The 23,234-nt window shown below is 37.3% G+C and overlaps 1 pseudogene; it reads right to left on the bottom strand.

Moving 5' to 3' along the window:
- Positions 1-334: 334 nt before the first annotated feature.
- LOC149187920 (expansin-B1 pseudogene) lies at positions 335-1,000 on the bottom strand (annotated as a pseudogene).
- Between the last annotated feature and the right edge of the window lie 22,234 nt (positions 1,001-23,234).

Genomic DNA, 23,234 nt, shown 5'->3' with positions numbered 1-23,234 from the left:
TCTATTATTGGTCGATGCTTCGGAGGCATAATTTGTAGAATTGACTGGAATGCTCTTTAACAAATTGACTATGATCTTTGTGAAAAACATATTTCTGGTCTTTCCTCCCTTAAAGGAAGCGATATGGCCGAAGATTTACTGAATTTAATTCGAGGATCGCCATTTATTATAATCATTGTGGTTGTTATAGTTTTAATAGCTCGATGTGGAGCATGGAGCTTTCAATGCTGTGATTGACACGCTTAATAGTAACATAATAAACATTTCATAGGTGGGAAAGTTTTTATAATGAAATTTAAAATATTTCAATTTACATATATATAATAGCATTATTTTAACTTATATCACTCAATTTTTTCATTGCAAATATTATATATTTAGATATATAATATATTTGTAAATTGAGTTTAACTGTCGTCATTACTGATGAAGTTACAGGTTTCTCAGAGCATAAGCCTTTCTCCATGCACTTAACCTGCAGTTTCCATGAATCAACAATAATTTGGTTATATAATAATAAAAAAAAACATACGGCCTGTGTTGGTCTGAGTTTTTGCAGTCATTGGTTACCTTGTAGCATGCTCCACAGCCCTCTCCGCCTTTGAATAAAACGGGGCTTACAGCCCCTACTCTCGCTCGCAGAGGCTTCTGATCTACAAGACTGCCATACCCGCAGGCCCCACCTGCATTGCGACAAGAGTTACTAGAATTATTGTTAAATAGTTCAGTATGAGAGATGTTGTCACTCCACAAATGAAGTATGTAGAATAGCACAACAAAAAATACATGATATACCATCGCTGCCATCGCCATCTGGACTGCAATACCAGGTGGCTGTAGCAGGGCGCCATTCCAAGTCATCTCTATTAAGCTCAGTGTGTTCCAAACCCAACGCTGCTTCCTTGCACGAAAACAACAACAACAATACAAAGCAAAATGCAGTTACATATACAGAGACATTGGGCACCAGCGGCCATTGAAGCCCAACTGTCCGCCTCATAGTAACGAAATAAAGTAACCAAGAAAGCAATGAAACGCAAAGGAACAAAAAACCCAAATTTATTGGTGCAGAGACGAGAGCTTTAGAAGGGCAGCGCCACCCGCGGGCCGCCCCGTCGATTCCCGGAATCGACCCTCCGCCCCGCCCGACCGGCGGAGGGTCGATTCCGGGAATCGACGGGGCGGCCCGGGGGTGGCGCTGCCCTTCTATCGTTGCAAGAAGCGAGGACGAATTTATAGATGTCGTCTACTGAACAATTAAACCGTTTACATTTCCTAATTGTTATGGTTTCAGTTAGTATAAAAAATTAGATATTAAGTTGTTTTCAAGTGAAGGTTTGATTATAATAATAAAAATATTAATAACCATCTTAAAGCACAATCTATAATGAGAAAAGTACAAATGTTATTAAAATATTTGTTTAACACAAACCAATATTATAATTAAAGTATATAGCCTTTTTTACCGTAAAGTCATATGAGTAAAAGAAACTCTTAACCATTAAGCTAACTCTATAACTAAACAAAAAGATCTTCCTTCCGTGCAATTACAAATTCTACTCCCAGTCGTATCCAGTAGTTGTTCTTTCCCTATCGATCTATTTGTATAATTGCGAATTAAGTTTTGTTTCTGACAAATTCCGACATAATATCAGCTATGTCTGGACACTTCAAATCAAATCAAGAAGGAATCGAAGCAAGCATAGATGGCGACCCTAATGATAAAGTATGGCTACCACTAACCTACATAATTAGTCAAAACCCACGCTATGGAATAGATTGCACACAGAGATAAAAAAATATATTTCAGTAGAGATCGTTATAGCCGGGGGGGGCCCTCTGTCTGTGTCAGAATTATGTTATAGCCGGCCTTTACCAACGTATGACATTGTATCTATTTGGCAAGGCCCGGATGGCTTAATTTTATAACTATCCAGATGTCTTGCTTCGTAAAAAGATAAAAATAAATAAATGTGTATATATCGTATTTGAAAAAACGTTTGCTTTTACTCTCTCATATTGACATTGAGTATAAATTTGTAAAGATTGAGATTGTTTAATTTTATAATTATGTTAATAGGTATGTTTTGGGATGGAATTTGTGCAATAGAAAAATTATATGCAGATACTTAAAATAAGAATGAACAATTTTGAGGTTGTATGTTAATTTAATTTTTTTTTTATTAATAATTTTTAATAGATAAAAGAACTCTTTTTTTAATAAATAAAAGATTCTTTTAAAGTAAAAGAGCCGGAGAAATGTTTAAGTTAAGCAAGAGTTAGACTCAACATAAATAGATTTATTTAGCAGAATAGAAAAATACATGTAGACACTTGGAATCTTATAATATAGGTAAACGATGAACAATCTTGTGGTTAAGGTGCTTGTTTTAAGGTGTTAATTTATTTCTTTCTTATCAATAAAGTTTTTTATCGACAAAAAAATTCCTTTAAATAAAGGAGCAACTTCACAATCCGGGAAAAAGAAATGTTGCAGTTTAGACGTGTCATATTTGATAGGGTATTGTAGTTTAGACGTGTCATATTTCATAAGGTATTCATATTGACAACGCTAACAAATTTCATAGGGTATTTATTGAAAATATTTGTATTGACTTTTCTATGGTTTTTGGCTTTTTGACCATTATAAGAGGTCCATCTCAATCAAGTTTTTTTATATGTTTTTTATTTTTTAACATAATGGGTAGTGCCTCGACTAGGGTCAACCCATATGTTGGATGGAAGAATGATTTTCCTAATAGAGACCAACCCATATGTTGGATTGAGGGATGATATGCCTAAGAATGGGATGTTGTTACCAGGATTGCGCAAAAATGATTGAGCCTCGCGCATTTTGGGACAATGTAACCCCCACAATTGGCTCCGCCCTCAACCCATCCTCATGAGATTTGAAATTGTGCTTGAGTGAGGTGTTAATTTTTTTCTTTCTTATCAATAAAGTTTTTTATTGACAAAAAAATTCCTTTAAATAAAGAGCAACTTCACAATTGAAATTCCTTTAAATAAAGGAGCAACTTCACAATTGGCAAAAAGAAATCTTGTAGTTTAGACGAGTTGTATTTCATCGAGTATTCATATTGACAACGTTAACAAATTTCATAGGCTATTGGTTGAAAATATTTGTATTTACTTTTCTATGGTTTTTGACTTTTTGACCATTATAAGAGGTCCACCTAAATCAAGTTTTTTATATATGTTTTTTTTTTTTTTGTTAACATAATGGGTAGTGCCTAAGCTAGGGCCAACCCATATGTTGGATGAAAGAATGATTTTCCTAATAGAGGCCAACCCATATGTTGGATTGAGGGATGCTATGCCTAACAATGGGATGTCGTTACTAGGATTGTGCGATAATGATTGAGCCTGGCGCCCTTTGGGACAATGTAACCCCCACAATTGGCTCCACCCTCAACCCATCCTCATGAGATTTGAAACTGAGACTCGATGAGGATTAAATCTCACATAAACCAACTAATCTACACCTCATGGGTTATATGTTATGATTAATGATGATAGATGAGAAGTTATGAAGAATTTTTATGTTGTTGGATTATGTCTTAAGTATGATAAATTTTATTGTTTAAATATCTACAATGCAATATCAAATTAGAGATATAATGTCTATTTTATTCAGTATACAAATAAAGACTTTTGAATTCATTTAGTGATATAATTTGTTCATAATGTCATGGTTTTTTAATTTTATAGTTGAAAAAATTTCAATTTCTTTTGTATCTAGCATGTTGTGGTTGAAAACATGTTAAATTTATACTTAGGAAAGAAAAATGATATTCTACCAGAAACATTAATGTGTTTTTTCCTTAAAAATTAACTTTGTTTGAGACATAAAAAATTGGTTTTATTAGCATTTTTTAAAAAGTTTGAAAATTGACCCTAAAAAAAAAAATCATTATTCCAGTATCATCACTTTCGTTTTGAAGCTATATTTTGCACGAAAATTTCGTAGTAAATTTTGTAGTCACTGCCATTTTTAAAACACGTTCAAAATTGACACCTAAAAAAAAAAACATCGTTCCAGTATACACACTTTTCGTTTTTAGCACTGTTTTTGATGTTTTTTTGGGGTTTTTTGGCCAGAGTTCCCATTTTGAGTTTATAGTTCCCGTTTCAAAGTTTACATTGTTTCTAGCTCAACTTTCAAGTTATTTAGTATACCATATGGGGTATATGTCCTTCCGTCGAATGCTTTTAACGTTGTCGCAGACCTCGACAAGGTTGGAGATCCTAAAGTTTTCCAGCAACTCATCGACATAATGCATGTAGATGCCCCCTCATCAATAATTGTTCGATGAACAGTTTTGTTGAGGGCTTTCACTTGAATAAGGAAAGCTAGTTGAGCTGGTAACTGAGGGTCATATCCTTTATGATCAAAGGCCACAAGATTAGAATCCATTGGGTCAATTCCACCTATTGCTGATAATAAAGCTTGCTCTTGGGAGAAGCAATTTTGCGGTACCTCAAGTGTCGACATAACGGACGGCGATCGGGCCAGGTCCTCTATCTGTGCTATTTTTGCACAAGGATTAAATGTCGATTTGTGTACTGCTCCCTTTTGCGACTTTATCATTGGCTCAGGGACGATGGGTGGCACAACTTCGGTAAAAGTTGTTGTCGAACTACTAGGTTGTTCATTAGCCTTGTTGTTCGACAGCTTTGGATTCCTGTAATCCTTATTCCTCGTCAAAGCATCATTTTGCTGCTTTGATACAGACAACATAAGCACTTGGGATCGGGAAGCATTTTGATTAGCAACCAGTTCGGTTCTCGGGCTTGGAAACAGATCAGTCAACAAAGCTGAGGTTTTCGAACTCTTAAAGAATCTTTTAATCTCAGCTTTATATGGACAATCTGATGTCCAATGATCCTCATCGCATATATGACACCCCGTAGGGGGTTTCATTTTTCTCCCTTTCTTTTTCTTCTTGCCCCCTGGTTGCTTCAGTCGTTTGCCCTTGTCGTCCGACACGGCACTTACTTCCGAGGCAAGAAGTTCCTCATTTGCATTTTGACCGGAAATCATACGGGCCTTTTTAGATATAGCCTTTGTCGATTTCATGTCTGTTGCGCCAATCACGCCATCGCCGGCATGAGAGTCACTATTTGATTTAGGAGGAGGAGGAATTGAAAATTCCGGTCTAGGGGCGTCAGGTATTTTATCATAGAGCGTGCCGGACTGAGTATATACTAAGTCTAGATATTGTGCACGAGCAATAACTTGCTCCTCCGTTACGACTCCCCCCTTGGCCACATCTTCTGTTATGGCAGGAAGTAACGAATTTATAAACCATTCAGCTAACAGCTGATCTGGAACGTAAGTCTTTACCATCCTGTGACGACGACGCCACTCATGTATATGATCGGATATATGTGTGGCCGTCGTCTGCTTGAAGTTGGTTAAGATTTCCGTTCCAGTTTCATACCTTATCGGTAATTGAAAATGGGTTAAGAAAGTCGTGGCTAGGGAACTGAAATTGTCGAAAGAGGCTCTAGGTAATTCAATATACCATTTAGCCACTGGACCCGTCAATGTCCTCTGAAAAAGGCGAAGCCTTATCGAATCATCATTTAGGGTGTTTGACGAACACCACAGATGAAAAGTCATGATGTGATTCGATGGGTCTTCACCTGGATTTCCATTGAATTTAGGAATGTCCGATGGAAGCTTATGCGGAATCGCTGGCCACCAAGGGGCATAAGCAATTGGATCATTCGTCAGCCAGTTTAGATCTGGTAATTCTAGAGTTGCTACAAAGGGCAACTGTTGATTCAGGTTAGGCAGAACATACCCAGGATAAGATGGAATCGCCTGAGCAGTGGGTCTTTGCATACCAGCATAATGTATTTGATGCTGGCAACTTTGACAAGTTTGATGGGCATAACCGTTATTATACGGTTGCCCATTACTTACAAAGACTTGTTGCTCGGGTCCTTGATATGATTGCTTGAATTGCGGTTGTTGAGTTTGAACCAGCTCCGGTTGTTGGACCATTTGCTGTTGTCCAATACTGGATGATTGACCAAGATGAGGAGTCATAGTACTTGTTTGAGCCTGAGTCGCTCCAGATAAGGAGGCACTAACCAGAGGTTGTGATTGAGTTGTCGAGACAAGAGGCTGTTGTATGGCAACCTCGGAAACTTGGGGTTGACATACAACAGGTAGCGCTTGTACTTGCGACGCAATCAACATACCAGGTATAGTGGCAACATTCGACACAGGGTGGACTGGTTGCATTGAATATGCAACCCTTGGTTGCTGAGGCAGTATTGGTACCCATCCGCTGGATGTAATTCCAGTTTGACCTGAACTTTGTTGTAAACTCCCATATGGTTGTTCTCCGGGGGGAACAATGAAAAGGCATACTGCCCTCCATATGGTGGCAATCCAGTGCTTAAAGGGTAGATTGGCCTTTGAAGACACATTGGATCAAGTTGTTGAGTTTCAACATAAGAAATACCAGATGATAATCCGGATGAAGAAATAGGAACTAACCATGTTGTTGAAACAGTCTCTGATTGGACTCCAGCTTGTTGTTGACAATTTGCCGGGACAGATGGTATACCAGCGAACATCGTTGGAGTAGCAGCAGGAGGCTCTGCCGCTGCTGTGTCGGATGACACAGTCCTGGATGTCGACGGTTGTTCAGACATATTTAGTCTATCCAATAGATTTCCTAGCGATTCTACAAGAACTTTGTGATGAAGGTAGACTAACTTCGAATATCAACGCAGGAATAAAGGGTGATTGTTCCGTTTAAAATAAAACGTTAACGACGCTTTAGACACAACTTGCTTTTTCAGTTTTAAAGAGTCGAGAAAAAGCTAAAGATGACTCTAGTCTCCTTCGATGTTTTAACGAGCCCAAAGTGACAAATGCTCGGATGGACTTTTTCTGTTATAGAGTCTGAAAAAGGCCAAAAGAAACTGCTCTGGAGATCTAGGCAGAGGGTGTGCCAAACTTTTCGCAAAACCACAGAATACGTTTTACGGTACGGGTGGTCGATCTTCGTGAATGCTGTGTTCACTGCATTGCGATCAGTAGGGCGGCCGACACGGCTTCCTAAGGATAAAGGACATATGCCTATAGGGGTCTCCCAATATATACGCGACGGTACGTGGGAGCTCAAGTCCGTATTAGCACTATCGTCCCTCAGGAGGAATCACCCACCTTCCCCGAGATCGACAGTCACTAGGTTTAACGACACCGGAACACGTCTCTACCTAGACCTCTATGTTGTGCGTTATGTTGCAAAGCATTGTTAGGTTCATTCAGTTTATTTTAAGTTGATCTTTTTAAAGTTTGTCTTTCAGGATCACCATGAGATGTATGGTACAATTCCTAAATGCAGTCTAAGATGATAAGCAAGATTTATAATATTTCAACTTTGAAAATCCTAGCTACTAAGGGAAAAGAGAGCGACTATCTTTTCTCAAAGAGCAATCAGCACACTCTAATGCACTCTTCCTAAATCAAGCATGCAAACTTATCAAAATGCAAATGCACAATGCAGGTGTTTGTTTTCCACTTTCTTAGTATAAATGCCTACAAAGAAAGCTTTTGTACAATTTTGAATTTGCTTTTAAATGACTGAAACAAACAAGTTTTTCTTTTTCCAAAATCAACAAGGGTAGAAGAGATTACAATCACTTTGCGATTTTCGAAATGAATACTTGTTTTGACATTCAAAAGTGACAAACTCAAACCAATAAGCAAAAGCAAATGATAATCAAACTGCAAACAGCCAATGAACTCTCTCCTAAGATCACAATCAATCAATCAATCAGATCTGAATCAAGGGCTACAGGATGACTATTTCGCTCATGCAAAGGAAAACTGTGAATGACGCCACAAACACATAAAAACACTTACAGTCTTTTTGTACAAAAATGAGGCGGAATTCAAGCAAAGAAAAGGGGTTATCAGACTGGTACCTATGCTGGTTAAAGGCTGCAAAAACAGAGATCAAAACAGGGCAAAGGACAGCAAAGAACCCCAGCTGCACAAGGCAAAACTGGTTCAGTGCAACCTCAACACTGTGGTTTTGACATTCAGTGCAGGTAGCCTTCACGGGACCTGCGCTGAAATGCAGAATGCCTTCACAGCAGTCGCGCTGAAGGAGAAACTCTCGTTTCTCTTGGGTTCCGGGTCATAAAATGCTCAAAAATCAACTGTTTCAGGCCAAATCAGAAACACAAGCAAGGTATAAACAGAGGGATGCTTTGAGAGGGTACTAAAGACTATCACAAAGGATCATCAAATCGTTTGTGGATCTAGTTTAGATCATAGACAAGTCCAACATACTGGATCAAAGCAGCAACTTTTACTTTGCATCCGGGAAAGATGCAGTTCAAGAATTGCTGTCAAGTCTATGAGGTAAACAAATGACGGAAACACAAATGAAATGAATAAACAAGTTCTCCCCAGTGGAGTCGCCAATTTGTTGTGGGGAAAAATGCCTATTTAGGACGATCCTATCCACCTAAGGTGTGACAACGCCTTAGCAAAAAACGAATACAGCTATTATGATTCTTTTCTTTATGAAATGTGAAAGAGGGGAGATTGGCAGACTTACCGTTGTCTTCCGGTTGTCCCTCGATCTAGATCCTCTTCTCTTTGTGTGTCCACAGCTACTTGCCTCCTCACTTGATCAAGAGAACAACTACTTGAATCCCACGAGATCACAAGAGAACAGCTACCCGTGACAAGAGAAAAGCTACTTGCAACAAGAGAAGAACACAATACAAAGGCAAATACACATATTCATAAATGATTCAGGATTAGAAGTAAATCAAATATACCAATGCAATCATACAAAATACACCAGCATATAGGAAAGAATCAAGATAGCTTTATTGAAAGTAACAGGGTTCAGGAAGTGATACAACCCATAGGGCTCTAATCCAGCATCTCCTTCCCAGCAGAATGGAATTCCTTCTTCAGCTCCCCTCAAAGCATAACACACCCAATGTTTCTAGCCACAAACCAACAACAATTCTTTGAAAATACCAAATTCCCGCCCCCCTAGACCTCATGAGAGAGATCTATATATAGGAGTTTTGGAGAGAGGATGAGTTAGCTTGAGGCTAGTATGAAGCTGACTAGTGTCCTCTCCCACTTCATTTCTTGAGTCCACTTGGAGGTTCTTGCTTCCACTTGGATATTTGGAACCTCTTACTCATCACCAGTCGAATTCCCTGATCCAAGTGTCATTTTGGAAGCTTCCTGGGCATTGACACCTTGAGAAATGACTCTGCCACTTGTCCAAACTCGCTCAGCGCAGGTAGCCTTCTTTGCAGTTGACATTCAACGCAGGTAGACAGTGGAGCAGTTGACATTCAGCGCAGATGCTCAGTGGAGCAGTTGACATGATCCAGAATTGCCTTGTTTTTGAGTGTTTTCAGGTGGAGAACTTTTGTGAATTGCTGTTGTTTGCTGGCCTTGTTCCTCTAGGGGTAGGAACAACATGTTTAGGGACTTTGGATCCCTTGATTATTGACATTTCATGCTCAGTGATGAAAGGCACAAAAATGTCTATAACATTCATGTCAGTGGTTATTTCGCCTATAAAAACATTACAAAACATTAAAAAGCTAAAAAATACTTAAAGTACTGTCAAAAATCATTCTCACCTTGAGGACCCCATTTGGTCCCAGGTGGTAGCATCAAGTCCGGGATGCCGGTAAAGTCCATGCCCTCATAAACATAGCCACCAATTATCACAATTTGGCCATGAAGCCACTGGAAGAAATCTTCATCGAAGAAATGCTAGATTGGTCCTCCTCCTATGTGAGGATCGAGTGATGACTAGTGACCCTACCTTGGCTCCCTTGGATCAAGGGGACTTAAGCTCATCCTTGGGTGCACAACAGGTGCCCTCTCAAGGAAGAATGAAACTATGATGGTACCATACCCAAAACTATGTTGGGTACAAGTCTTGCATGTTGTTAATTCTACCTTCAATTGGCGAAGCACTACTTCACACCAGTTGAACATCTATGGCTAGACACAGTCAACTGCAAGCAATAGTTGGGCCTTTGTCACAACGTGGGGACTATTTGACCTCGCCAACCACACAATCAACCATAAAAATGCCCTCATAGACTTGGACCTTATCCTCTCTATGGGGACTCTGTTGCTGAATAGTCCACTCTCGGGGATACAATAGGATTGCACCAGCTCTAAGGTAGATCATGGATTTGGCCTACCAACGGTGAGTTTTTCCTGTGCCCCACGGCATGAAAAACTACTATGGGGTAAAATGCATGGTGTATGGAGAATGAAAATACCCTCAAAGGTCTTCTCGGGACCTTCGACAGATTTTAAGATTGTCTGTAGCTATCACAAAGTTACACACATGTTCATAAACAATTATCTACTATCAAATTATAAGAAGGAGATTACCTCAAGCCTCTGTGTAGATTTGCTAGAGAGCACAAATGCAACTAGGTGGAAGTCCCCTACGCCAGCTCCAGATCAAGTCCTAGACAAAGAAGAGACAAGTGTAATCACAGCGTAGAAATCTAATAACTAGTATATGAATACATAAAGAACATATAATTGCATACAACTAAGCTACTCATGCAAACAGGTATCGAACAAACAACTTAATGAACGATAGTACTGAAACCATAGCGTAGATAGCACAACTGCAATTTTCTATTAATAATGGAAGAGTGATTACAACCACCTGTTGCATCAACCTTCCTTTTCCCCTTCAACTTCTCTCTCTCTCTCCCTTCTTGCCAACTTCTTATGATATGAGACAATGCTCAATAGTCAAGTAGGCTATCCTTTCAAATGTGTTGACCCCTTTCACAATGGTCCTAACTTTTCTTATGTAGTAATTGAGTTAGGGTTGCCAAGTTCCTCCTTGAGTTTGCTAGGGAAAAAGGAATGAACTTGCCACGCTTTTCATCTCTTTCCCATCATATTATGAATTCTCCAAATACGTCGATTTTGGATGTTTCCTTTCTTTTATTGAGTAATTTTAAGAACAAATATCTAGATATTTGTGAGTCAATTCATTGCTTTGACCCTTGGAACTTCACCAAGTTTCACTAACACTATCCCTTGACTAGAAACTTTAGTTAGTAGGGTCACTAATGCACCCTTAGGCTTGCTATCAAGCTTTATAAAGCAGGTTGCTAGTGTACAACTAGTGTTAGTGTGGAATCAAGGCCTGTAATTGTGGTCTTTGCTTCAGTCATCATGTCTTTCCCCTCTGATAAGGAGGTCAATTTGTTGTATAAAATATGCCCCCTAAAGTATGACATCAGAGGCTGTGACGATGGCCGAAATAATTTACTTTAACTATAATTTTCCTTCAAAAAGAGAGAGAGAGGATCAAAGCTTTGGGCGGCAAGGGAAACCTTATACAACACATATATATATAACTACTAAAATCATGTCGTGAGTCAGCCATTCCCATGCTCAGTAGCTATGTCGGAGTGATTTTTCTATAAAGAGATATGATGGTAGGCCACCAATAAGCACAATGTGGATCTAGTGTCATAATAGTACCATCTTGAAAAGCTGTCTCCAAAAAGAAATATTCGCAGCTTGTGAGAGGAAACAAGGCTGAGTGATGCAAGCCTCTACCCAAGGTCTTGATTTCCACTTTACTAAACAGCATAGATCAGTACATGTGAATATATGCATTGACATTGAACATGCACGAAATCATCTGATTACCAATCAATAATGGAGACTGTTAATAGATGTGAGGAAGGCCACCAGTAATGGTGATGGTCTCCAAGATACACAATACAATATAATGAGTGTGAAAGAAGTCTTTGTCGTCGAACACCCATTAGAATCGCTTAGCCAAGAGCCAATAATGAGAACCCTTGATCAAACACAAGGCAACCTGACACTAATGTCTACAAGTACCAAGGCACTGAATGTGTTTCTGGTTTGTCTTCCAAGATAGAGTACTGAAGTTGATAGGAAGAAACCTATCGAAAAGTAGGCAATAATGAGTTCTACATTAGTCGACACGAAACGGGACAAGAATGACATTTTTTTGTGATTAATCTTTTGAGAATTTGGGTCTAAACAATAGAGGGCATGATAAAAGAATATGCTTGATCGGTTGATGGAGGAAACAAAAGGTTAACCCTTGAACAATAGAAGGCATGACAACAGTTTTAACCATGAAGCACTAGACTCATGAACACCAAAGAGTGTTAGGATACAGAGATGCAAGAACATCAGGGTATATAGGCTAAACTCATAGGATGGTAGGATTTATATTGAGAGGCCATCACAAGGAAGGTGTATCTGAGAGAGTGTCATCTTCAAGGGAACGACTGCTGCCAAACCACGCTTTCTAATACGGAATACGATTGTATTGTTCACTTTCCCTGTTTGATTAATTTAATGAGTCCAAAAGGGTAAACTAATTGATCTTTTCATATTTAAAGAGTCTGAAAAGGACCATAAAAAGAATGACTCTCTACCCTATCTCATTATTTTAATGAGCCTAGACAGGCAAACTCATCGATTTTTTCTTGTTTTAAGAGTTTGGATAGTATCGTAAAAAGAGTGACACTATATCTTGTCTGTGTAATTTAAAGAGTCCAGACTAGACAACTCAGTGGTATTTTCATATTTAGAAAGTCTGAAACGATCATAAAGAGCAACTCCATGGTGGTCCCTTTGTCATAGTTGTTAACCGGGTGCGACAAAAGGTTAATAGTATACCTGGATTAGTTAATTTTTCGTGAGTTAATCTATTGAATCCGGATAAAGAGAAACCTATGTTCAAATATATGTCGACCTCATTTTGTTACGAGTACGAGGAGATGGACTAAACTCATTTTTCGTCATGAATTTTTAATGAGTCACACGACGAAAAACTCAATACCTTCATCAAATTTTAACGAGTCAAATGAAGAAAACTTAGGGTATCTTTTTCAGTTTAGAGAGCGAGAAAAAAGAGGTAAAATAGATGCTCATTCCTTCTTCGTAGATTTAACAAGCCCAAAGGAGGGGAAAAAATCGGGGATTTTTCAATTTAAGAGCGAGAAATGGTCCCGAAAAAGAAGGTGCTCTTGTTGTTGCCGTAGAGTTTTAACGCACCTGGTGACAAAAAATCAGGATTTTCATTTTAACAAGCGTGAAAAGTACCTAAAAGAATGCTTGGGTCATCTTTATAAATGTTTAACAAGCCTAAAGACGAAACTCGGGATTTTTTTAGTTTAATGAGCGAGAAAAAAATTCCTAAAAATAATGCTCAAATGGTATTTTTCAATTTAATGAGCTAAAAAAAGATCAGAAAAGAGTTGTTCAGACCATCATCGTATATATTTAACAAGCCCAACGATGATAAACTCGAAGATGTTTCTATTTTTTAAAGAGCAATAAAATATCCCAAAAAGTGCTCTGTTTGAGAATTGCATGCAGCTTTACTGCTTTTCATTCCTAAAGGTACTTTCATCAAAAAGTGGTAAAAAGGAATAAAAAGGCAGCAATTCCTGTCATATGGGTTCATGCATGATAAAAAATCATGGAGAATGGACTACTTCCTATTTAATGATTTCAAAAAATCATGTCTCCAAAATAAATATAAGGAAATGTTTTGAGCTTTCACATTCATCATTTTCACTATTTGAGATTTCTGAGAGCATTTTGGAGCTAAAGAGTAGTAGATTTTCCGTGGACCATTGCAGGAGATCCGAGCAACCATTCGACATTTCGTGAGTCCTAGGTAAAGGCTAAAACCTTGATCTATGCATTTCTTAACCTTTCTTGACAGTTTTAAGGGTGGAATTTTACAGATTTGAGGTGCCCTAAAGCCCTGTTTGTGCACTAACGCCCTCTAGATGGCCTGTAGGGAGCCTTAAACACTCTGTATGAGCTATTGGAGGGTGTTAATCCTCCCTGTGTATCACTTGTGGTAGCATTAGAGATGAAGGGTGTAGTTAAACCCTTCATGCATGGATCCCTGAAGCGTTTTTGCCCCATTTTCACTGCTTTTAGGGTTATTTTGTTCAGGTTTCAAGCCATAATGACTCACATATGGAGAGGACGGGCTTGTGATAGCTAGGAATTGTTGATGCAAAATGATCCAGCATGCATACTTGCATTGCGCTGCTATGGTTTACTGAAGTATGAAATGTTGGAGCTGATGAAAGGGAAGGAGGATTTATTGAGATGGATTATTCAGTGCTAGGATGAGCACCAACAAGAGTTTAGGATTGGAGATCAAGAGCTGGCTATTGACCATGATGACATATATTTTTTCACTGATTTGTCGTGTCATGGGGCACAAGAAAACCTCACCAGTGGTAGGCCAGATCCACAATCTACCTCAGAGCTGGTGCAATCCTACTACATCCCTGAGAGTGGACTAGTCAGCAACAGAGTCCCCATAGAGAGGATAAGGTCTAGGTCTATGAGGGCAGTTTTACGGTTGATTGTGTTGTTGGTGGGGTCAAAGAGTCGGCACGTTGCGACAAAGGCCCAACTATTGCTTGCAATTGACTGTGTCCAGCCATATATTTTCAACTAGTGTGAAGCAGTGCTTTGCTCGTTGAAGGAAGAATTAACAACATGCAAGACTCGTACCCAACACAGTTTTAGGTATGGTACTATCATAGTCTCATTCTTCCTTGAGAGGGTACCCGTTATGTGCCCAAGGATGAGCTTAGGTCCCATTGATCCAAGGGAGCCAAGACAAAGTCACTGGTCATCACTCGATCCTAGCACGGTGTTGGGCTGTTAATATGCCATTATTATTATCACTTTTGAACACTTATTCCACCCATTTCTATTATTCTTCATCATGTCATTTATTATAATTTATTATATAAATCCATTTTATGATGATTTATGCTTCTATGAATGAATATTATTTATTCTCCTTTATTTCTAATAAATTGATGATTATGCATGATTTTATCAATGATAGTTTTAGTAAATCAGTTGTAACATTATTCACCATTTTTAGCCTCCAAGATAATTTCCAGATTGAAGATTTGATCATTAAAAGTGCCAACTCAGAAATTCGCTGGAATAAGAAGTGACGGTTTTGCGGTTGAGATTCTGAGCAAATGAAGCAGAATCTAGAAAATTTGGAACATGGGTTTTGTCCAGAATGGACCCAATTAACTTTATTGAAGAACGGTTTGCCCAAATTCAGCTTGTACTGAGAGAAACGTAGGGTTCTTTGAGCACGATTTTCTCAGATTTGTTGTTGCGGTCGTCCTCCAAATCTCAGCTGCAAAGACAAATTCGTCATGCTCTTGTTGAAAGCTGGATGGAAATATATCTTCTTGTTGATCAATTGGTTAGAAGAAAACCAATTTTGTAATAGAAATCATGTTGTACTTATCTTTATTGTAACTTCTCTCTGATATCTCTCTATTTAAATGAAAATAGAGATCAGAGATGGGGATGATTTGGGGAGATGAAAAATGATGGAAAAATGATTAAGAATGATGGTGGATTATTCATGATAGGATAGGGATTGTTGCATGCTGTAATTCTCAAGCTTTTTCTGTTGTAATGACTCCACAATTTGTTGATTAATACATGATTTGGGAGTTGTGTTCATTCTTTTCATTCTGAAGTAACCCAGCAGCATCCGCTGGTGGCTAAGGGCCCAGCCTTTGGTGGAGTACGTTGCTGCTGCTGTGTATCATATCTTTACAATTGTTGCTGTGTGATGGTTTGACTTCTTTCCTATCCTTTTGAATTGCATTATTTTACAGTTTCATGTTTTTATAGTGTGTTGTTAGAATATTTTATGGAATTGTTTTATTGCACAAGTTGAGATTGAATCGCGTGGCTGTTCTTTTCCATCATAACAGAGATTATTATCCTTTTCAAATTATATTGTTATGTTGTTCATTTCAAATGTAAAGCTTCATTGTTCATTTCATATTGTTGGTTATTTGATTCCACTAATCAGAGTTTGCTGTTCAGATTTATTAAATATGATTCGTTGTTTAATTGATTTGATTATAAGTTTGTTGTCCATTTACTTCGTTGTTCAGTTTGGTTGATTAATTGCAAGAGTTTGCTTTTAAAAGAGTTTTCCTAGTTTACTTTCAAAGGCAGCTTTAGTTCAATTTCGATTTCCTTTTGATTGCTTTAAAGCAGGACTGTCAACTGTAGAGAACATTGGTTATTGCTTCCTCGTTCCCAGATTGATTGTCTTGTTCCGGTTTGATTTCAATTGCATCAATATCCAGAGGAATGAGTTATTGCTACTGTATCCTCGATTGATGTTTTTTTGAGTGAATGATTTAGTTTAAGAACATTTCATTTTCTTGCTATTCCATTTCTTAATTGTTGTTTCATTTCTTATCTGCCGTTCCATTTGCTGTTATTCGCATTATCTTTGCTTTGGTGTGAAGAACGATCTGAAACTGTAGTGGGCATTGGAATTTGTTTTCTAGTCCCCAGATTGATGATCTGTTCCTTGATTACTTTTGGTTACATCAGTTTCCAAAGGGATGAGTTATTGCTACTTGACCCTTGACTGATACATTCCTTATTTTCCGAATGCATGATTTAAGTCTTAAAGTGCTTTGTTGTAAGTAGATTTTATTTCCAGCTTTCATTTACTTTTGGATTTTGAGCACTGTACTGCAAAACATTAGTTTTGAGTAAATAGCTGCCTCAGACTGAGTACACTCTAGAAATAAAAAGTCATCCCTGGGTTGATAATTAATATGAATGTAATTAGGAGTTTAAAAGACACCTTTTTATCGCTCCACATTTTGGCGCTGTTGCCGGGGAGAGTGTAGCCATTTCTAAAGAGTAGTGTGAATCTGATGAGTGCCTGCTAGGGAAGAGTTGGATCTTAAAAACGGAAGGTAAGAACCTGCATGCGGAGCATGTAAAAGCCCTGCTGCACTGTCCGCTTTCCTAATAGATTTGTTGCTTCTTTGTTAGGTAGAAATAGATGTTTGAATTTTTGTGTGAATGAATTAAAAGAAAAAATAGAAATTTTGAAAAACAAATCTCATGATTTCTCTCAAGTGGTGATGTACGCACCACCCATTTCACTAACTGATTGACAAGAACATTTGAAGAAGGGGCCTCGAAGAAACACATGAAGAACATCTTCTATTATGGTAAGAAATGGATCACATTTTTACTTTTGAATTTCATATCAAAGATCTAGGAGTGACACAAATGCACATAATTCCCCCATTGTCTCTACCAAATTTTCATGGCTTGAAAAATGAAGATCCAGATACATTCTTATTTGTGTTCGAAATACTTTGTACAGGATATGATTATTGTACTAATGATCAAAGATTGAAAGTGTTTCCTCTTACTCTAAAAGGAGCAGCTCTCTGATGGTTCATGAGCCTAGGTGGGAATTGCATCCAAACATGGGAGGACATGAAGAACATATTCTTGAAGAAGTACCAAGACTATTGCAAATCCAATGAAGATATTTTCGGTATGATACAAGGGGAAGATGAAAGTTTGGAGGATTATGTAGATCGATTTCATTATAACCTTCAAAAATCAAAGCATAAGCATTTGGAAAAAGAGATCTTAAAAACACTCCTTCTTAAAGGAATCAAAGATGAATTTTTAGAACTCTTAAATCTGATAGGAAAAGGTGATGTTTTTCAGTTATCATATGATGATGTTTGTGAATTGTGCATAAGGTATTCAAGAGGAATCTCCAAGGCTGGTAAGAATTCTAGAGATGTTTGTTCTTTCTTTTCCAAATCTGCTACAAGAATAGGAGACATAAGAGCTGAAATCAATACTTTATTTGAAAATTTTAAAGTTGATTTTATTAGCTCTCTAAGTTCAAAATTGGATGCTTTGCAGGTTCGGAAAAATCAAGAATTTGATGAAGTGTTTTCCACTCATGACCGAAAGGAGCAGTCCATAGATAGTTGTTCTTCCTTATCTAGGATGGAAGTAGCATATCAAAGAGATGAGGAAGATGCAACAAAGTCAAAACCATGGAAATCATGGCCTACAGGTATGGTTCAAAACACTTCCTCTTCATTCTCTTACTTGCTTAATTCATTATGGAATACTAATGTGTTAGGGCAGCCATGTCAATTTCAATATAACCACCAATCTTGTTTACAAGTTGGGCATGGTTCATCTTATAATGGCATGACTACTCTCCCTCATCTTGTAGCACAAACATATTTTCCATATTTTTCACCAGCTCTTCCACAACATCCTGCTTGCATACCAAATTCATCCACTCAACCCAATCAACCACATCATCACAATGCTCCATTCCTTACACATTTTCCTGCTCAACTAATTCCACACCCTCACCATAATAAACCAGTACAACATGCTTACAATGTTGAACTGCCAAATTTACCCACCCTTCCCACCCATTTTATCTCACATGCGCCATTAGAGAAAACTTATAATGAGATTCAGAATGTTTCAAATTCAAAAATTGTAGAAGCTATGGAAGAAAATGAGGTTTCTTATAGTATGTATCAACAAGCTATTTTAAAAGCTCAAGAACTTCATGATCTGATGGATATGAGAGATCAAGAAAATAACGGATACATTGAACATTGGTTTCACTCCATCATTTGTTTGCAACATCACTCTATGCTTCAACAATTTTTGATACCATTTTTTGAAGGGAAGTTGGCTTCTCATACCCTAATATCCATTAACATGCATTTTTCAAATTTGGGTATGTGCATACATGAAGCCCTATTTTGAAAATGGTTCCATTGGAAGTACTCCTATATGTAGTCATATTCATTTTTCAAATCAAAATAGGTTAGTGTAGAAAATAAAATAAATAAGGGAATAAATAAATGCATTTTGTTTTTTTTTGTAAAACTAGTTGTTTCTTTTATTGCAACACGCTACTGAAATCAACATCGATGATAAATGTTTCAATTCATTTGTGTATGTAGATTATTTATAATAGAAATAAAAATTCTACAAACACTTATATTCATCTTTATCATCAATATGAAAAATGGTTGAATATCATTTTTTTGGCTTGCGGGCTTGATGAGATTTCTGGAAAAATAGACGGGACAGTCATGTTTTGAGGGACCAAAAGAATATTTTTAAAACCTGTTTCTACCCTAGGTAGCCCTTGATGTATAATTTCTAACCCAATTTGAACCACTCAATTTGGATTTGAAACGAAAAATTTAGAAACAAAACATTGACAGGGTGTCTAGTGGGCAGCTCAAGAACAAAGTTGGGACAATCAGTTTTTGGAGGCCTAAATGTTTGAATTTTTAAAACCTGTTACTATGGTAGATTCCCCTATGAATCTAGCTTACAATTCAATTATAATCACTCATTTTTGATATCGTATGGGGAAGTTATGATCAAAATACTGACTGTCTATCGTAAATCAGCACTCTTAAAACTTTGTCTTTCCAACTGTTCCTTAAAGTATTTGACCTATCAATTATTCCTGTCTTCAAAACCTGTTTCTATTGGAGATAAATAAATTAATATACTTTCATTTCCAATTTAAATCATTCGAATCCGACATCAAACGAAAAACCTATGCTTAAAACATTAACTGTTGGTCTGAGCTGGGTAATCGAAAATGACTCTGTTATGTCGGTTGTTCTAACTAAAATTTACATATCATATCATTGAATTTTTAAAACCTATTTCTATTGGAGATACACCTTGGAATTAGCTCTCATTTCGCTTTGGAATCACTCAATTTGGACGAAAAACAAAGAAGTTGTGATTAAAACACCGCTGGTTAGTATGGTCGACCACTGCTCTCCCGCAGGTGACAAATAAATTTTACTTTGATATTTTCTCTATGGATTTGTTATACAGAGTAATTACTTGTTATTTTTTTGCATAATTCTTGGATTAGGGGAGCCCGATCACCTCTCTTTTTCTATGATTTAATGTTTTATTGCAGGTAGACACTCGTTTTTTTGCAGGATCTCGGAAAATAAAGAAGGTCAATTTATGGACAAGTTATTCTTGAAAGAAATTTTAATGAAACAAAGGAATTTCATCCAAGACATTACCCAACAGATTCATAATAGAAGAAATGAAGAATTGATTTCGATTTGAAGATTCATGTCTTGTCACTGCTGCCAAAACATTTTTTTACATAATATCATAGCTGTTGTAACTTAATTTACATATTGTTTTTAAATAAAATGTTGTTTCTTTTCTAATTTCTCTTATATTTTGTGTTTCAGGTATTGCTTCATTCAAACTGTAACTCATCATCAACATCAATGCCGTGAACAGCTAATTTGTTTTTTTTGCATGTTTACCTTTTATGATTGTCCCTTTTGTTGTTCCTTTCTGAATGGAACATCACTTCTGCACTTTCACATTTTGCTGTTCCTTTCTGAATGGAACATCACTTCTGCACTTTCACGTTTCACTGTTCCTTTCTGAATGGAATAGCACTTCTGCACTTTCACGTTTTGCTGTTCCTTTTCGAATGGAATAGCACTCCTGCACTTTTTGTTTTTGTTGTTCCTTTTCCAAAGGAACGACACTTTTTATTTTTGTTGTTCCTTTTCCAAAGGAATGACACTTGCGTTTTTGTTGTTCCCTTTCCAAAGGAACAACACTTTTCATTTTTGTTGTTCCTTTTCCAAAGGAACGACACTTGCGTTTTTGTTGTTCCTTTTCCAAAGGAACGACACTTGCATTTTTGCTGCTCCTTTGCCAAAGGAACGTCACTTTCATTTTTGTTGTTCCTTTTTCAAAGGAACGACACTTTTCATTTTTGCTGTTCATTTTCCAAAGGAACGACACTTGCGTTTTCGCTGTTCCTTTTCCAAAGAAACGATAGTTGCGTTTTTGCTGTTCTTTTTCCAAAGGAACGACACTTTTCATTTTTTGCTGTTCCTTTTCCAAAGGAACAACACTTTCATTTTTGTTGTGCCTTTTCCAAAGGAGCGACACTTTTGATTTTTGCTGTTCCTTTTCCAAAGGAACGACACTTGCGTTTTTGTTGTTCATTTTCCAAAGGAATGACACTTTTCATTTTTACTGTTCCTTTTCCAAAGGAATGGCACTTGCGTTTTTGCTGTTCTTTTTCTAAAGGAACGACGCTTTTAGTTTTTTCTTTTCCTTTTTCCAAAGGAACGGCATTTGCATTTTCACACTTTTTTTATGTGTATTTTTGTTTTTTGGTATGCATTTCCTTTGTTGCTCCCTACAAGGAACAACACTTTTTTGAGTGTTTTTGTTGTTCCTTCAAAGAAGCTACACTTTGGGATTATTTTCGAGAGCAACCCTTCCTTCCTCTTGTGGGAGTATTCCTAGTTCATCTGAACCATATTTTCCTGATTCTCTTTCATGGCATGAAGTACACTATTTTTTATGAGGACAAGAATTATGGATTCTTTTGAAGCAAGTTAATATCATTCACGTTGTGATCTTTAACAGGACAACTTCTTGATGATAGATTATTTTCAAAGGGACACAATTATTTATATACTACTTTATTGTATTGTTTTCTATTGAACATGATGTTGATTGATCATCTTAATACCATGCGGGTTCCACCCTTCCTGATTATAATCTTCTCTGTCTATAATAAATGAGATTATGGGTATATTTTTTTATATTGACATGTTCAACTTCTTCTGTCATCCCTGCTCTTAAGGAGTACTAAGTCTCCCTCTTTTTATCATAAAAATGTGTAATAACAACAAAATTTTGTTCGCGGATGGAGGATAGGGGGTCTCATTATGAGCCAGCTTACCATGTTCATAAGGCTGTAACAAAGTGACATTCCCATTATGGTCACCACACCAGGGTTATGATCCACTGGATAGCCAGATTATCCTTGGAACGGAAGGTCTCATCACGAGCCGGCCTGATCACTTCTGCTACATCCGAGTGAATGGCAGTGTGGTTATCTGGTTACCACGCCAGCACATTGGTCTCTTCTGTGAGAATAGCACTGAAACTCTCTAGTTATAAATTGAGGATTGTGGCTCATATGGGTTAAAAATCAACCCTGCCGAGGCTATGGACGCCTACTGGCAGCAGAGGCTCTGCTTATGGTATTGAAGTTATATCTTATCGTCAATTATTACTATAATACCCTTTTCTTATTTTTTCTTTTTATCAGAGAAGTTATTTCCTTAATTGTTTTTTTCCCTATTTTGAACCTTTATGCATGAGAAATTGTTTTATGATCAATCACATCATTTTCAGCTAGCATACTATCAGTAAAGCATCTTTTTGGCATATTGTTGTTCTTTTTATCTTTTTTCATAACTTATCATCAATCCTAAGCATCCTATCTCTTATTCATAACTATCTTTACATACTCTGCTCTCATTATAACCATAACTCTCGCTGTCCTATCATTGATAAGTGTACTCTACTTCATTTACTGATATATTGTTCATTCCTGTGCCTTGCCGTCAACATAACCCCTCTCATATGATTTATGGTCATGGAATTCATTTTCCAATTGGAGGGGGGGAATGTATGCATTATGGGATTGCATGTGATATGATTACTGCACTCTGCCATAACTTGTTGATTTGAAAAAATATTAATATTGCATGTATACAAATTTTTTTCTGACTGAAATTTTTGCATGCATCTTATCTATTTCTCTTCAAAGCTAACACTATGGATTCAAGAACATTGTATGCAAAATAGTGATTTGTTTACAGGAGAACAACAACTATAGGGGGAAACTCTATTCGCAGAATGACCACACTATTGCAACTAACAAAAGAGGCTCGAGCAACTCGTGAACGTGAACAATTCTTCAGACATGATGTGCTTACCTGGATCCCACCTTTTGCATCACTTTCAGTGCCAACTCTGCCTACATCAGTTTCAACAAATGCCAGTACATATATGTCATTCCACATTTTTCTTTTTGGAGGTAAAACTTGAGGTAAAATAGCATAATTTTCTGATTTATTACGAATTTAGGAGAATTTAATGAAATCCATTTTGAGCATTATTTATCATCCTTCATTCCACATCTTTACCACTTCCCCTTTTTCAGCGACATATTATCTTTCAGTTTGGGGGAGTGTTGCTTTCATTCATTTCTTTCTTATGACCATATCATTCATATTCTTTATCATCCATTGCTATTCTTGTTCATTCTCAACACCTCCCTTATTCCATGTTGTTTTACACCAAGCATAGACTTCAACAGATAGTAGCAACCACCTCTATTTGTTTTCTAGCATCACATGAGGGCATGCTAATTTTTCAAAGGGGGGGAGGAATTGCTACGCAT

Source organism: Pinus tabuliformis, chromosome 3_1, assembly GCF_031772625.1.
Source record: "Pinus tabuliformis cultivar Carrire ecotype Pingquan chromosome 3_1, CPIR1, whole genome shotgun sequence".
In the NCBI taxonomy this organism is placed as follows: Eukaryota; Viridiplantae; Streptophyta; class Pinopsida; order Pinales; family Pinaceae; genus Pinus; species Pinus tabuliformis.
The sequence above is the reverse complement of the archived record's forward strand: the minus strand, read 5'-3'. Positions and strand labels throughout refer to the sequence as shown.